Source organism: Hyaena hyaena, unplaced genomic scaffold (assembly GCF_003009895.1).
Source record: "Hyaena hyaena isolate Hyena2069 unplaced genomic scaffold, ASM300989v1 scaffold_72, whole genome shotgun sequence".
NCBI lineage: Eukaryota > Metazoa > Chordata > Mammalia > Carnivora > Hyaenidae > Hyaena > Hyaena hyaena.
The window spans coordinates 570466-585080 of record NW_024080703.1 but is presented as its reverse complement, the minus strand read 5'-3'; positions in this window follow the sequence as shown (position 1 = coordinate 585080).

The following is a 14615-nucleotide window of genomic DNA, read 5'->3' as shown; positions in this document are numbered from 1 at the left end:
AAGAATTTTTAAAAATTAAAAAACATATTTACTTGGAGATGGTACATTAAAAAAAAAAAAGAACAAATGCCTAGGATGTGTTAAGTAAAAAGTACTTGTTAAATAAAGGAATGAACCTGCACTGACACAAAAAGAAGGCCTACATTTGGGGGACACTAAAGGGAGGTGTGCATAAACCCAGAGAAACTAGGAACCAAATGCACAGGTGAAATACTTCGTGCATTTGGAAAGTGGAGAAACCATCCCGCTCCCCACAAAAGTGAAATTTAAGACTTAGGAAAGAGATCTTGGATGAGAGTAGCAAATGGAGTGAGGGTAGAAGACCTTCCATGAAGTTCATGATCAGCCTTCCTGCCTCTTAGGCTCTTACAGACTTCAGTGCAGAAAGGGGTTTATTCAGCTACCTGGAGCCTATGCACACCAGCAGCAGGGTAGGCAATGAATGAAATGCCACGTTATTAAGTGTTGCATGCAGGAACATCTGCAGCCAGGATTTTAGTCACTTTGACTCTGCCTTCCATGCCCACACAACAGAAATGGACTTGTGCATTGGCTTGAGCAAAGGAGATAAGCGGAGATACTAGCAGACACTCCAGTGTTTGTTACACATTCTCTCTGTTCCAAGTCCTGTTCCCTTTTCACCTAAAAACAAACGTCCCATGCCACTTGGTGAGAATTAAGACTTCTCCAGGGAAGTGAAGGTATGAACTGATTGCAGGTTCCGGTGCCTCTGAAAACAACACCGTGCACAATTCCTATCAAATTACAATCCTAGACATCTTCCTGCCTGAAATCTGGGCACTTCTACAGCCCCATCAGATTTTGGTGGGATGAATTATTTAACATCTTTGGAGCAAGTGCAGAAGGAAGAAGCGCACCTGTTATTTTTAGGACCCTTGGAGATAGAAGGTTTCCATTCCTCTCCCACCACAATGGGAAACTTTAAGGTAAAATAAACTTCGGGAATGAAAAAGCTTTCTGAAGAAAGAGCAATTTCTCATTCACTCATTTGTTCTTGCAGTAAGAAATATATAACTTAAAATTTATTATCTTAACCATTTTACGTGTATGGTTCAGTGGCATCAAATATATTCACACTGTTGTACAACTGTCCCCACCTGTCATATCCAGAACTTTCTCCATGTTTGAAAATGGAAACTCTATACCCATCAAATAACTACTCCCTATTATATGATAGGGAAAAAAATAGGATAAAATAGGCAGAGAAGGAAAGGATTAGGAGCTGAGGTTCCTGGGTGGGGAAAGACATATTTTGGAACAATGCTGGGAGCGTTTCACCACAGAAAACCACTTCGGGCTTTGGGTTCCTTTTAAGAATGTAACAGGCACCTCCTCCTCCTCCTCAGGTTCCCCTCAGGAATTTGACAAAAGACCTGACTAAAAATAAGTGGACCATAAAACCTATGACCCGCAAGGAACAGTGTGGCCATAGACCACCTGTCATATAATGGAATGGAGCTGATCAGGAATGGACAACCCAGCACCTAGAGTTATCCAGCCAATAAGGGTCGGACCTGAGAAGGAACAAGGAGGAAGGGGAGGGGGAGGGCTGACCAGAACTTTATAAAACAAGGACCCTTGCCTATAGTCCTTGGGCATTCACTTTTGGGTGGCCCCTCTCTATAAAGAGAGCTTTCCTACTATCCTTCCTTTCTGATCTTATGCTCCAATAAACTTTAGCCTGTGTCTGCCTCTTCATTCTTCAAAGTGGTGAGACAATGAATCTCGGGCATTGTGGTGAAAAAATCCTGCAACATCCACTCCCTCCCAGCCCCTAGTAACCACCATTCCACTTTTTATCTCTATGACTTTGACTACTCTAGGCAACTCTCGTAAACAGAATCAGACAGTGCTGCTGACCCTTGACAACACGGGGTGGGAGGTATAGGAACCCCTCCCTCACACAGTCAGAACTCTGTACTAACTTTTGATTCCTCCAAAACTTAACTACTAATAGCCTACCGTTGTCTGGAAGACTTACTAAGAACATAAACAGTCAATTAACGTCTGCTTTGTATGCTATATTTATTATATACTGTATTCTTACAATAAGGTGAGAAAACTTAACTGAGAAAAATCGTAAGAAAGAGAAAATACATTTTCAGTACTGTCCTGTTTTTATAGAAAAATGTCCATGTATAAGTGGACCTGCAGAGTTCAAACCCGTGTTGTCCAAGAGTCAACCGTATTTGTCTTTTTGTGATTGGTTCATTTTACATAGCACAATGTCCTCACGATTCAGCCCTGTAGTATATAATGGGATTTCCTTCCTTTTGAAGGCTCAGTAATAGTCCACTCTTAGTACATACCACATTTTAAACTCTATTCCTTAGTCAGTGTTCAGATGCATTGCTTCTGCCCCTTGGCTATTGTGAATAGTGGTGCTATTAACATGAATGGGTAGGGAAATATTAATTTCTTGACCTGGATTCTATGTTGTTCAGAGAAGAATGAGTGGATTTAAGGTCTCATTAAAGGTGGAGATAGGGAAGGGGAGGTACTGGTGACCCTTTGAAAGGTCAGCAACGCTTGAAACTATGCCAAGACTTCAAACAATTCTGCAGTAAGTATATTCAAACAAGTGTATTAGTTTCTCTTCAACACAAATTATTTTATTTTATAATATTTTTTTAAGGAGCCCAATGTGGGGCTTGAACTCATGACCCTGAGATCAAGACTTGAACTGAGATCAGGGCACCTGGGTGGCTCAGTTGGTTAAGTAAGCATCTGACTTCAACCAAAGTCATGATCTTGCCATTATGAGTTAGAGCCCCATATCAGGCTCTGTGCTGACAGCTCAGAGCCTGGAGCCTGTTTCAGATTCTGTGTCTCCCTCTCTCTCTCTCTGCCCCTTCCCCACTCGCACTCTGTCTCTCTCTCAAAAATAAATAAGCATTTTAAAAATTTTTAAATAAAAATACTTGAACTGAGATCAAGAGTCAGACATTTAACAGATTGAACCACCCATGTGCCCCCAAAACAAATTATTTTAAACCAAGTTGTTTCCTTCTTAGGCTTGATGACAGTATTTAGTCTTTAATGGAATATTGAGGAATGCAGCTTAAAAAATAGAAATACTACATTTATTAAAAACATCCAAATAATCAAATATTCAAGTGAACCATTCAATTGTTAGGGAACAAAATAGTTCCATGCAAAGATAAACATAAAATAGTTTTTGTTGACTAACATCTTATCTATAATCAATATTAACCTATATGGGATGTCAACTTTTTTTACTAAAATTCTTTTTGATGCTCTTAAGTCTCTGGAGTCAATAATTACCTCTCTGCCCACTCAATTTGATTACAATGCAGTTTTTCACTCCTGGGGTATTAACCCCCACGCAACCCCTGGCAAAATGGAAATGCAAACAGAAGGAGTAGGTGGCTTGAGCTAACATTCTTTTTCTGCCTAAAGAAACAATAGTAGAACATTTTTAAAGGATCTTATTAAGTGAATGTAATCCCTGTTGCAGACAGCAAGCCTTGCTCTCCACTCCCATTTCAAAGGTTAATAAAAAGGCTATACTGAAGCAGGAACATTTTAAAATCCATGGACATGTTTCAAGAACATTTAATAGCATGAATATCACGAATAGTTTATCTCTGTCTGAAGGACTGAGTCAGAAAGGATGTTAAAAACATCTGGGTAGAAAAAATAGTGTGTATCTAGGGATTTGCTTTGTAATTTTTGATCCTTATCTTCTCTTTTAGTGGTTATCAAAGAGACTAAAAGGATTTCTGAATATATATTCCCCTACAAGAAATATTGTTCTGCCTGTGAAATGTAAAAGGCTGATAATTTTCATTTTCCTCTAATTTGTTCACGACGATCCCTAGTTTTATTTGGTCTTTTGGACCAACTCAGAACAAATTAATGGAAGAGATTTAGAAACCAATCGCTACAAAAATGTATTGTGCAATGTCAGATCAACCTCCTGCATGTGTTAATCTTCAGGAAAAAATTAAGATGCCAAGGTTAGACTACATGGAGAGTGCAACTCAGAGGAAAATGGAAGTCTGCCAATTGCAGAAACATGTTGTCCAGAAAAATCACTGATTGTAAAGAACATCCTCTCTCCTTATATAAGCTACCAGATGTTGTTGTATTGAATTTTGAAAAGAAAAGAGTAAAAAGCTGATGAGTCATAGGGTGCAACCACAGCTAAGCAAAATTGAACAGCTCTTTTAATTAAAGCATGTTGTGGTATGTGTAATAATGCTGCAGAATGAGGAAATGTTGGTTCTGTACCCAGTGGAGATTTAAATTTAGGCACTGCATTCAAAATATCTTTTACACTTGTCCATTTAGAAAATCTTAGTAGCTTCATGTAGTCACAAGACTATATTGAGAGTTCCGAGCAATCGCTTCTATGACCCTCCACTTCCCCTCTGTACCCCCAAAAGCGCATTGCAGAGAATCTTTCTTTTTTAATGTCAAAGGTTAGTATTTAGTGTCTGATGAGAGAAAAAATTGAGAAAAACACTCTCTTTATATCAGAATCAATTCAAGTGCCATGCTAGACCACATCTTTTCTTTCATCCCAGTGGAGATTATAGGGGTTAGCTCTTTACCTCCAGAACATCTGAATTAAAAGCTAACAGTCCCAAGCTCCCACCCTAGCCCTAGATTTTTCTCCAAGCTTCCCCTATTTCTTCCTTTCTTTCTTTCTTTCTTTCTTTCTTTCTTTCTTTCTTTCTTTCTTTCTTTCTTTCTTTCTCTCTTTCTCTCTTTCTCTCTTTCTCTCTTTCTCTCTTTCTCTCTTTCTCTCTTTCTCTCTTTCTCTCTTTCTCTCTTTCTCTCTTTCTTTTTCTTTCTTTCTTTCTTTCTTTCTTTCTTTCTTTCTTTCTTTTCTTTCTTTTTCTTTTCTTTTTTTTAGAGTTTATGTATTTGTTAAGAGACAGAGAGAGTACATGTGTGGGAGGAGCAGAGAGAGAGAGAGAAAGAATTCTAAGCAGATTCTGTGCTGCCAGCACAGCGCCCAACTCAGATCTCAAACGCATGAAGCTGTGAGATCATGAGCAGAAACCAAAAGCCAGACGCTTAACCGACTGAGCCAACCAGGAGCCCTTGCAAGCTTCTTTATTCTGTCTTTAGAAACCCAACCCACCTTTCTTCTTTGCAATTTTTTGCTGCCTCCTTATCTTCTACATTCACTTCATTCCCAGAACCGGTGCTGGCACTCTAGAAAAAGTCCAGTTGGTTCTTCGGTCAACAAGACGAAGTAGCTTTATTAGCCCTGCTTCATGCAATCAACAGATATTTGTCAACTGCCTGTTGTGCACCTACTGTTTGGCGCTGGTGACAAAGATTCGATGACACAGTTCTTGCTCTTTCCATGCAGATGTCTCCAGAGTTGTGTGTTCCTACCTCCAGGTGGATACACATGATTCATTAAGTGGGCAAGAAACACTAAAACTTCTATTTATTTCTTATATTCAATCTAAAACTAAGAAACTAAACCCTACTAGTGTTAACCATATGCATTGTCATGGGAACCCTCACATGGCCTATATGTCAGATGTCACATTGCAGGTACAGTATTTAAAATAGCCTGAGCTTATAAAGTTAAAGGGTTGACAATGCAGTGTGCCTGCCACACATAGTATATTTCTGACGGGATTGATTTGAGATTGTAGTACCTAGTTTGATTTTCTCTTTCAGCTTTATTCAAGTATAACTGATATGCGATAGACTGCCCACACTTAAAAGCATACAATTTGCTCGTTGTTAACATGTGTATATACCTGTGAAATCATTATCGCCATCAAGACAATACAACTCTGATAAAAGTTTCCTGCTGCACATTTGTGACCTCCTCTCACCCTCCTTGACCTTGTTCCCTAGTCATTTCTGCCCACACAACTACTGATATACTTTCTGTCACTATACATTGCTTGACATTTCTTTGAATTTTGAGTAAAAGTATCACACAATACCTCCTTTCCTTTCCTCTCCTCTCCTCTCCTCTCCTCTCCTCTCCTCTCCTCTCCTCTCCTCTCCTCTCTTGTCTGGCATTTTTCACTCAGCATAATTATTTTGAGACTCATCCACGCTTCAATGTCTATCAGTAGTTCATTCTCCTTTGTTGTTGAGTAGCACTCGCTTCCAACCCTTCACAATGGTTGTATCATTGTGGATTCCCACCTGCAGTGCATGAGAATAATTTTTCCAAATCCATGACAGTAAATGTGATCCCCCTTTTCCAGTTCCTAAAGGTAAAAGCTGAAGTTGCTGATTTAAAACCGTTCTTTCTTTTTTAAATTATTAGATTTTTTGAGAGACAGAGAGAGAGCATCTGCTCATGAGAGCAGGGGAAGGGCAGAGAGAGAGGCAGAGAGAATCTCACCCAGTGTGGAGCTAGACACGGGGCTTGATCTCACGACCATGGGATCATGACCTGAGCTGAAATCAAGAGTCGGATGCTTAACTGACTGAGCCACCCAGGCGCTCCTTTTTTAATATGTATTCAGTGCTACAAAATTTTCCTACACATTGCTGTAGCTGCATTCCACAAACTTTGATATATTGTGGTTCCATTTTCATTCTGTTGAAAATATTTTACTATTTTTCTCCTGGTCTCTTATTCGACCCAGAGTTTATTTAGAACTCTGTTAGTTTCTAAATATTTTGGGATTTTCAAGAGACAAGTCATTCTGTTATTAAAGAGTTCTAATTTTACTCCCTTGAAGTCAGAGAACACATTTTGTATAGTTTGAATCCTTTGAAATTTTTGTGACTTATTTTATGTCATAGAATATGGTATATTTTGGGAAACGGTCTAACTACCCTTGAAAAAAATGTGTATTCTGTTGTTGGATTGTGTGCTCTATACTATCAGGTTGGGACACCTGGGTGGTTCAGTTAGTTGAGTGTCGGCTCTTGGTTTCAGTTCAGGTCATGATCCCAGGGTTGTGGGATGGAGCCCTGCAATGGGCTTTGCACTGAATGTGGAGCCTGCTTGTGATTCTCTCTCTCCCTCCTTCTGCCTCTCTCCCCTGCTCATGTGTCTGCTCTCTTTCTAAAATAAAAAAATAAATTTAAGTGTCAGTCAATAGTGTTGATTGATCAATAGTGTTATTCAACTCTACTATATCCTTACTGATTTTTTTTAATGTTTTATTTATTTCTAGGAGAGAGAGAGAGAGAGAGAGAGAGAGACAGCGTGAGCAGGGGAGGGTCAGAGAGAGATTGAGTCACAGACTGAAACAGGCTCCAGGCTCTGAGCTGGCAGTCAGCACAGAGCCCGACATGGGGCCCGAACCCACAAACCGCGAGATCATGACCTAAGCGAAAGTCGGAGGCTTAACCGACTAAGCCACCCAGGCGCCCCTATCCTTACTGATTTTAACCCTACTTGTCTTAGCAGGTATTTAAAGAGGGGGCTGAAACTGTTGTCTTAAACTATGGATTTGTCTGGTTCTCCCTGAAGTTCTCAGTTTTTGATGTACATATTTTGAAGTTTTGTTATTATAGACAGAAGCATTTTAGCTTGTCATGCTCCCTTGATAAACTGAGGGCTTTCTCATCATCACCAAATATATTTTTTTATCTCTGGTAATATTCTTTGTTCTGAAGTCTACTTTGTTTGATATCAATGTAATCATTCCAGCTGTCTCTTGATCAGTATCAGTGTGCTGCCTCTTTGTTCGTATTTACACCTTTAACTTACCTGTGTCCTTACATTTAAAGTTTGTTTCTGATAGGCAGTTGGGCCTGGGATTTTTATCCAATCTGGTAATCTCTTCCTTTAAATTGGGGTGTGTAAGCCAAGGGGTGGTGAACTACACATCCTGGACTACATGCTATTTTTGCAAACGAAAGTTTATCGGAACGCAGATACAATTACTCATTTAGATGTTGTCAGTGGTTGATTTCGCATTCAAAGGCAGAGATGACTCAATACTCTCAAGTCCATAGAGCCAAAAAGAATAAAATATTTACTATCTGGACATTAATAGAAAAAAAAACTTTACCCCTTCCTTAGGCTCTTTCGATTTAATGTGATCATTGACATAGTTAGGTTTGAAGCTATCAAGTTGTTGCTGTTGTCATTGTTGCTTGGCCTCACTTTGTCATGAATATTTCTATGACCAAACTCCCACCTGTCCCTGGTCCTGGGCTTTCTCTCCTTCCCTACACCTCACAAGTCAATAAAAATAAAATCTCAGGTTCAGCGACTTTGGTGAATATCTCTGTATTGGTTTGGGTTGTCTGAAAAGCAGATGCCAAGATGAGATTAAATGTGCAAGACATTTATAATACACATTTCCATGAAAAATGTGGGGAGGGAGCTGGGAGACAGTGGAAGCATCTTAGACTGTTGTCTGGTTCTAAGGAAATCCCACAAGACCGTCAGGGTGTCCTGAGGACAAAGATACCTGACAAAGGACTCCCATGATCTTTAGGAACAGACCTGGCTTAGTAAGCCTGCTATGCCCAGTCACTGACCTGGAGCGGTGAGTGGGAAGAGTGGCTGGAGGGCAGGTGCAGTGAGGGATTGCAAGATAGAGCAGCTGATGCCCCCAGTCCTTGAAGCCCAGGCTCCCTGCTGTGGGAGGTCTGAGGCTCATTCCCATGGCCAATATGGTCTTAAGATGAAAGCTGGCTTTAGCAAACTTACCTGTCTGGGTTTCTGCTTTCACTCAAGTTTTGACTTCTGAGTATTTTGTATTTTTTTAATGACAGTTCATGAATGCATTCAAAATGACTTAAAAATTTTTACCCTGCAATTTTTATTGTTTTTATTGTTGTCAGTGAGGGTATCTACACTTCTAGACACTGAATTATCTCACTCATTATTTCATAATATCTACTTTCATATATACATATATGTATTTAAAATGTTTTTAAATGTTTATTTATTTTTGAGGGAGAGACAGAGCATGAGCAGGGGAGGAGCAGAGAGAGGGAAACAGAATCTGAAGCAGGCTCCAGGCTCTGAGCTGTCAGCACAGAGCCCGGTCTCGAACGCACGAACCGTGAGATCATGACCTGAGTCGAAGTCGGATGCTTAACCGACTGACCAGGCACCCTAACTATGTATATATATTTATAATTAATGTATTATCATTGTAAATTTATACATAAAGTCCTAATCAGGGACCAAAAGGTGAGAAGCAAACGTGGCCTGCTCGACCCCTCCCCTCAAATAAGCCCTAGAGAAAGGAGAGAGTGAGAAAAGTAGTACAGGTTCTATCAATTAATAACGACAGCCACTGAGGTAACTGGAGGAATAGGGGGCTGAATTCAATTGGTGGATAAGAGAGGTTGTTCTGTTACCACTGTCCTGGCCCTCCACCACAGAACAATGGCAATAGCCAGCTCACACAAAGCCATAGCGCTGGGGACTGGATGAAAACAAACAAGAATTGTGCAGCCAGCCTCACGCATTCACTCTGGGAAGTGAGGGAACTTTTCCCTGTAAACCTCTAAGACTGGTGGGTTGTAACCTAAGGACACTGCTTTCTGTCAGTGCTGCCTCTTCCTAAGAGCTGAAATGGAAAACTCTTGCAAAACCAAGGGCACACCTGCTGGATTGGTGGTAAACAGGAGTTCCCAACAGTGGTTTTGTGGTATCTGGGATGATCTTTTTCCTTTACCTTCAGCTCACTTGGTTGAGCACAGACTAGGCTTTGACCTTCTGCAGTACATATTACCAGCCATAGTTGTTGATCTATCCAGGGAGATGTGAAGTCACAAGCCAAAATAACTAGATACCCAAAGAATACAATGATCGTAAAGGGAAAATAATGCCGAACAACAGTTACCATCTGAAGGAGAATTACTGAACTACATGCACCTGAACTTTAATTTTTTTAATTAAATTTAATTTTTAAAATTTATTTCTGAGAGAGAGAGAGAGCGCGAGCAGGGGAGGGTCAGAGAAAGAGGGAGACACAGAATCCAAAACAGGCTCCAGGCTCTGAGCTAGCTGTCAACACAGAGCCCGACGCAGGGCTTGAGCCCATGAACTGCGTAGATCATGACCTGAGCCGAAGCTGGTTGCTTAACTGACTGAGACACCAAGGCACCCCAATTTTTTTTAAGTTTTATTTATTTATTTTTAGAGAGAGAGAAGGGAGGGGCAGAGAGAAGAGGAGAGAGAGAGAGAGAGAGAGAGAGAGAGAGAGCCCAGGCAGGCTCTATACCAGCAGTACAGAGCTGAGGCAAGCCTCAAACCCATGAACCATGAGATCATGACCTAAGCCAAAATCAGGAGTCAGATGCTCAACAAACTGTTCCACCCAGGCACTCCTAAAATAAACATGAAAAATTTACCTTAGGAGGTGAGGAAAGATAATGAGTAACATGAATTCAATAACAAGAAGCCATTAGTAAAGACCAAGTGAAAATATTACATAGGAAAAATATAATAGTTGTATAAAAACCACAATAAATCAGAAGGGCAGCCAGATGGATATGACTGTCACATGCATCAGTGAGTTGCAAGATCATACTGAACCACTTTCCCAGAATGTAGCAGGAAACAACAGAGTTAAAATATACAAGTCAAGGAGTGGCTAAGATTGAGGTAAAAGTGCTTATGTCTCAAGGTTAGAACCTCTGAGAGAGTAAAAAAGAAGAGGAAATAGTTGAAGAAATAATGACAAGGAATTTCTTAGAACTGAAGGAAGAGATGAAAGCCCTCAGATTAAAATGTTCCCCAGTGCCCAACAGAAGAGAAAGTGACAAGTTTCTTAAAGTTTCCAGAGAGCAAAAGCAGACTCTCTTTAAAGACATAATAACCAGATGGACATCCGCTCCCAGGGCAATAAAGGATGTAAGATCAACAAATAGTGTGTGCTACGTCATGAAAGGAAATCATCTGAAATCTATACTTTTATATCCAGCCAAATTTTCATTCAAATATGAGAATACAATAAAAAAATTATTCACAGACATACAAAGGCTTATCAGTTAAAGAAACGCATTGAAAACATGCCTGAAAGTAGTATCTTAATAAGAAGAGAAAAAAAACCAGGAAGCAATAAAGGTGGTCCAGTGCCTTGGCAAAATTTATGTTGTCTTAAAATATAGCTAGACCTAAAGAATAAAAGACAGGGACTTAGAACTTAAACTCTGACCCTGAGCAGCATGGTTGTATGCTATCGTATTTATTTTCTTGCAGGAGAATAGATACAAGATTTTAAAAATCATGAACATGAGCATGAGTCTTAGTAACCTAAGGTCAATTACCATGATAACAAAAATAGGAGCTATAACTTTCAAACCAACATAAGGAAGAAATCTATCCAATGACATTTCAAGAAATTCAAGAAAAAGAGAAAAAAGAAACAAAAAGCACTGCACATGAAAAATAGGATATAAAATGACAGAAGGTAAGTTAGAATATACCAGTATTTACAATAACTCTACTTAGAGTGAAATCTATACTTTTAAAGATATTTATCAGGAAACAAAAAGGTTAAAAACAGAAAATTCTCGGGGTGTGGTGCCTGGGTAGCTCAGTCAGTTAAGCATCCAACTTTGGGTCAGGTCATGATCTCTGCAGTTCGTGGGTTTGAGCCCTGCATGAATGCTGTGTTCACAGCCTAGAGCATGAAGCCTGCTTTGGATTCTGTGTGTCCCTCTCTCTGCCCCTCCTTGCTTGTGCCCTCTCTCTCAAAAATAAAAAATAAACATTAAAAAAATTTAAAAACTCAACAAACTGAAAATTCTAATAATTCAGCTCAAATAATTCAGCTCAGTTCTTTTTTTTTTTTTTTTTAACAATAATCTAAGAACAGAAATAAATAAAGTAGGGGCGCCTGGGTGGCTGAGACGGTTAAGCGTCCGACTTTTGCTTAGGTCATGATCTCGCGGTTCGTGGGTTCGAGCCCCGCGTTGGGCTCTGTGCTGACTGTCAGCTCAGAGCCTGGAGCCTGTTTCAGTCTGTGACTCCCTCTCTCTCTGGCCCTCCCCTGCTCACGCTCTCTCTCTCTCCTAGAAATAAATAAAACATTAAAAAAAAAAAGAAATAAATAAAGTAGAACATAACAGAATAGAAGAGTATCTTAACTCAGATTTCCTAGAATAAAAGTATGCAAACTTTTTTTGTAAAAGGCTAGCTAGTAAATATTTTTGGTTTGGCTGGTCACATAAGGATGTTTATTGAATTTTTTTCTTTTTTTCCCTTCCTTTGCTCCTTGGTTCCTTCCTTTGTTTGTTCGTTCGTTCATTCGTTAGTTCCTTCCTTCCTTCCTTCCTTCCTTCCTTCCTTCCTTCCTTCCTTCCTCCCCTCCTTCCTTCCTTCCTTCTCTTTCTTCTTTCTACAATCCCACACAAATGAAAAAACACTCTTAGCTTGCAGGCCACATGACAAAGACCGTGGGCTGCATTTGACCTGTGGTTTGCACTTTGCCCACCCTGTCTTAGAAGCAGAGCTGGAGAAAATGATTCAGGCACACCTGTTCTTGGATGCTGCATTGAGGAGATGCTCTGAGGAGGAAGAGAGAGAAGAAACCAGGGCAGGCCAGAGGAAGCGAAGCAAGGATGTGGAGGACTTCAGCCTGATCCCACAAGGACTTCTAGAGCATGACTTACACCAGAGTTGCACTTGGGCTTTCGTGGTGCTCACACGTCTGCAAGTCATTCATTGGGTGGATTACCTGAGGGAGGGTGCATGCTTCCAGGAGACAGGGAAGGGGGCCCTGGGGGCAGTAGCAGCCAATACTCATGGAATCTGGAGGATGGGTACACCAGCCTGGAAAAGAAAATCCACCAGAAGAACACTAAGAAAATTAAAGTGGTTTCTTTGGTGGGGGGCAGGGGGGAGGAACATATTAGAAGCAAATAAAATATGGAACAAGAAGAAGTGACTATATACAAGATATATATACTATATATATATATACTATTTACAAGTTACTACTTTAAAGCAGTAACAATTTCAATACACAGAGAACCCCTATTTTATGCAAGTTGTTTGAGAAAATGGAAGAAAAGTAAAAGCTGATGAAGAAAATGGAAGAAAAGTAAAAGCTAATGAAGTTTTTTGAAGCTAAAATAATCCTGATTCTGAAACCACAAAAAAAAAGTAATAGAAGAAAATTATTGGGCTATTTCATATTTGAATGTAGATGCATAAAAATAATGGCTAATGAAACTCAGTTGCATAATTACCCAGAGGTCGGTACGTGGAGCTAGAAGTTCCATCTCTACAATTACTGGTCATTCTGGTAACCAGCCCCCATCCTGAGGCTCTCTGGAGGTTCCTACTTTAAGTTACCTCTTTAGCATACAGTCAGGTATGGTAAAAGAGGTTTGTTAAGAGGAACAAAATGTTCTGTCCCCACTTTGGAAATTCCAAGGGTTTTAGGAGCTCTGTACCAGAAACCAGGGACGAAACTCATGCATATTTCTTATTCTAGCACACCATTCTTTCTTTTCCTCATCTGACTGTCACCTCAAAGTCTATAGACACACTTTTGTACTGGGTACTGACTCGGCAGTCTAATAGCACTGGTTCAACTTCGTGTTTTGATCAAAGCTCTGTGACCTTGGACAAGTGATTTAATCTCTTTAATATTCATTTCCTTACTCTAAAATGGAGATGCCAAATTCACACCTCTGAGTTTCGTGCTAAATATTAAATGGAATTATTGTCAAGTTTTTGTACAGCACCTGGTCCATGAGTAGTTGCAGCCAGATCTTTCGTGAAATGTCAACACACCGCCTGGACTCCAGGCTTTCATGATGCCTCTTGTTATGCTCATGATAGATCTCTTTTAAATACAGCTCTAAAGATTCAGCAGCTCCATAGTGTAAGTCATTGTCTCAGGCTACTGATGAATATTCTTCACATGGTGCAACCAAAAGCCTTGTTAAAATAAAGATAAGACAAATTACATCGCTTCCCTTTTCCAGTCAACCAGCCCTGTCTTTCAATATTAGGAGATTAGATAAATCAGACAGAGCATTCTTCATTGTAGAGCCCTGTTGGTTAGCACCCAGTAATTTGCTATTTTAAAACTGTTTTTTAATTGATTTCATGAGTACTATTTCCAGCATGATGTTATATGTATATTAGTTTCTTGGCCAAATTATATAGCAATTTCTTCATATAAAAATGGAACTACTTCTAAAGTTTCAGCATGGACTTGCATTTACCTTTGCAAACAAGAACTATTTTGCTATGGTTTTTATATTTCAACTATAGGCACCCTAATAGAAATAAAACTGTTCTTTCAAAGGCTTCTTAATCTGTTCCAAACATGATCAGTGGGAAAACATGTATTTCTACTTGTAATCAAGGTGGGCTACTCTCCGGTGTTCTTTTAATCATCTTCTATTTTCCTCATATGGCTAGGTAGTAGTATTCTGTCATTCTTAAAAATCTTTGCAAGCGGGCATGTTTTCAGTTATGCATAATCACCACTAAATAATCAGCTTCTTCACTAAGCTCTTTAGTGGAAACTGCATGGCAATAACCTGTCTGTGGCAGATTTCATCTTCAGTGCTCTGACAATGGCCAGAGCAATATATGTCCCGCCCCACTTGCTCTTCTTATGTTCTCCCTTGCAGTGGCGGCAGTCTACACTCCCTCTTCCTGAACTTAGACAGGTCTTTGTAACTGCTTTGACTAATGG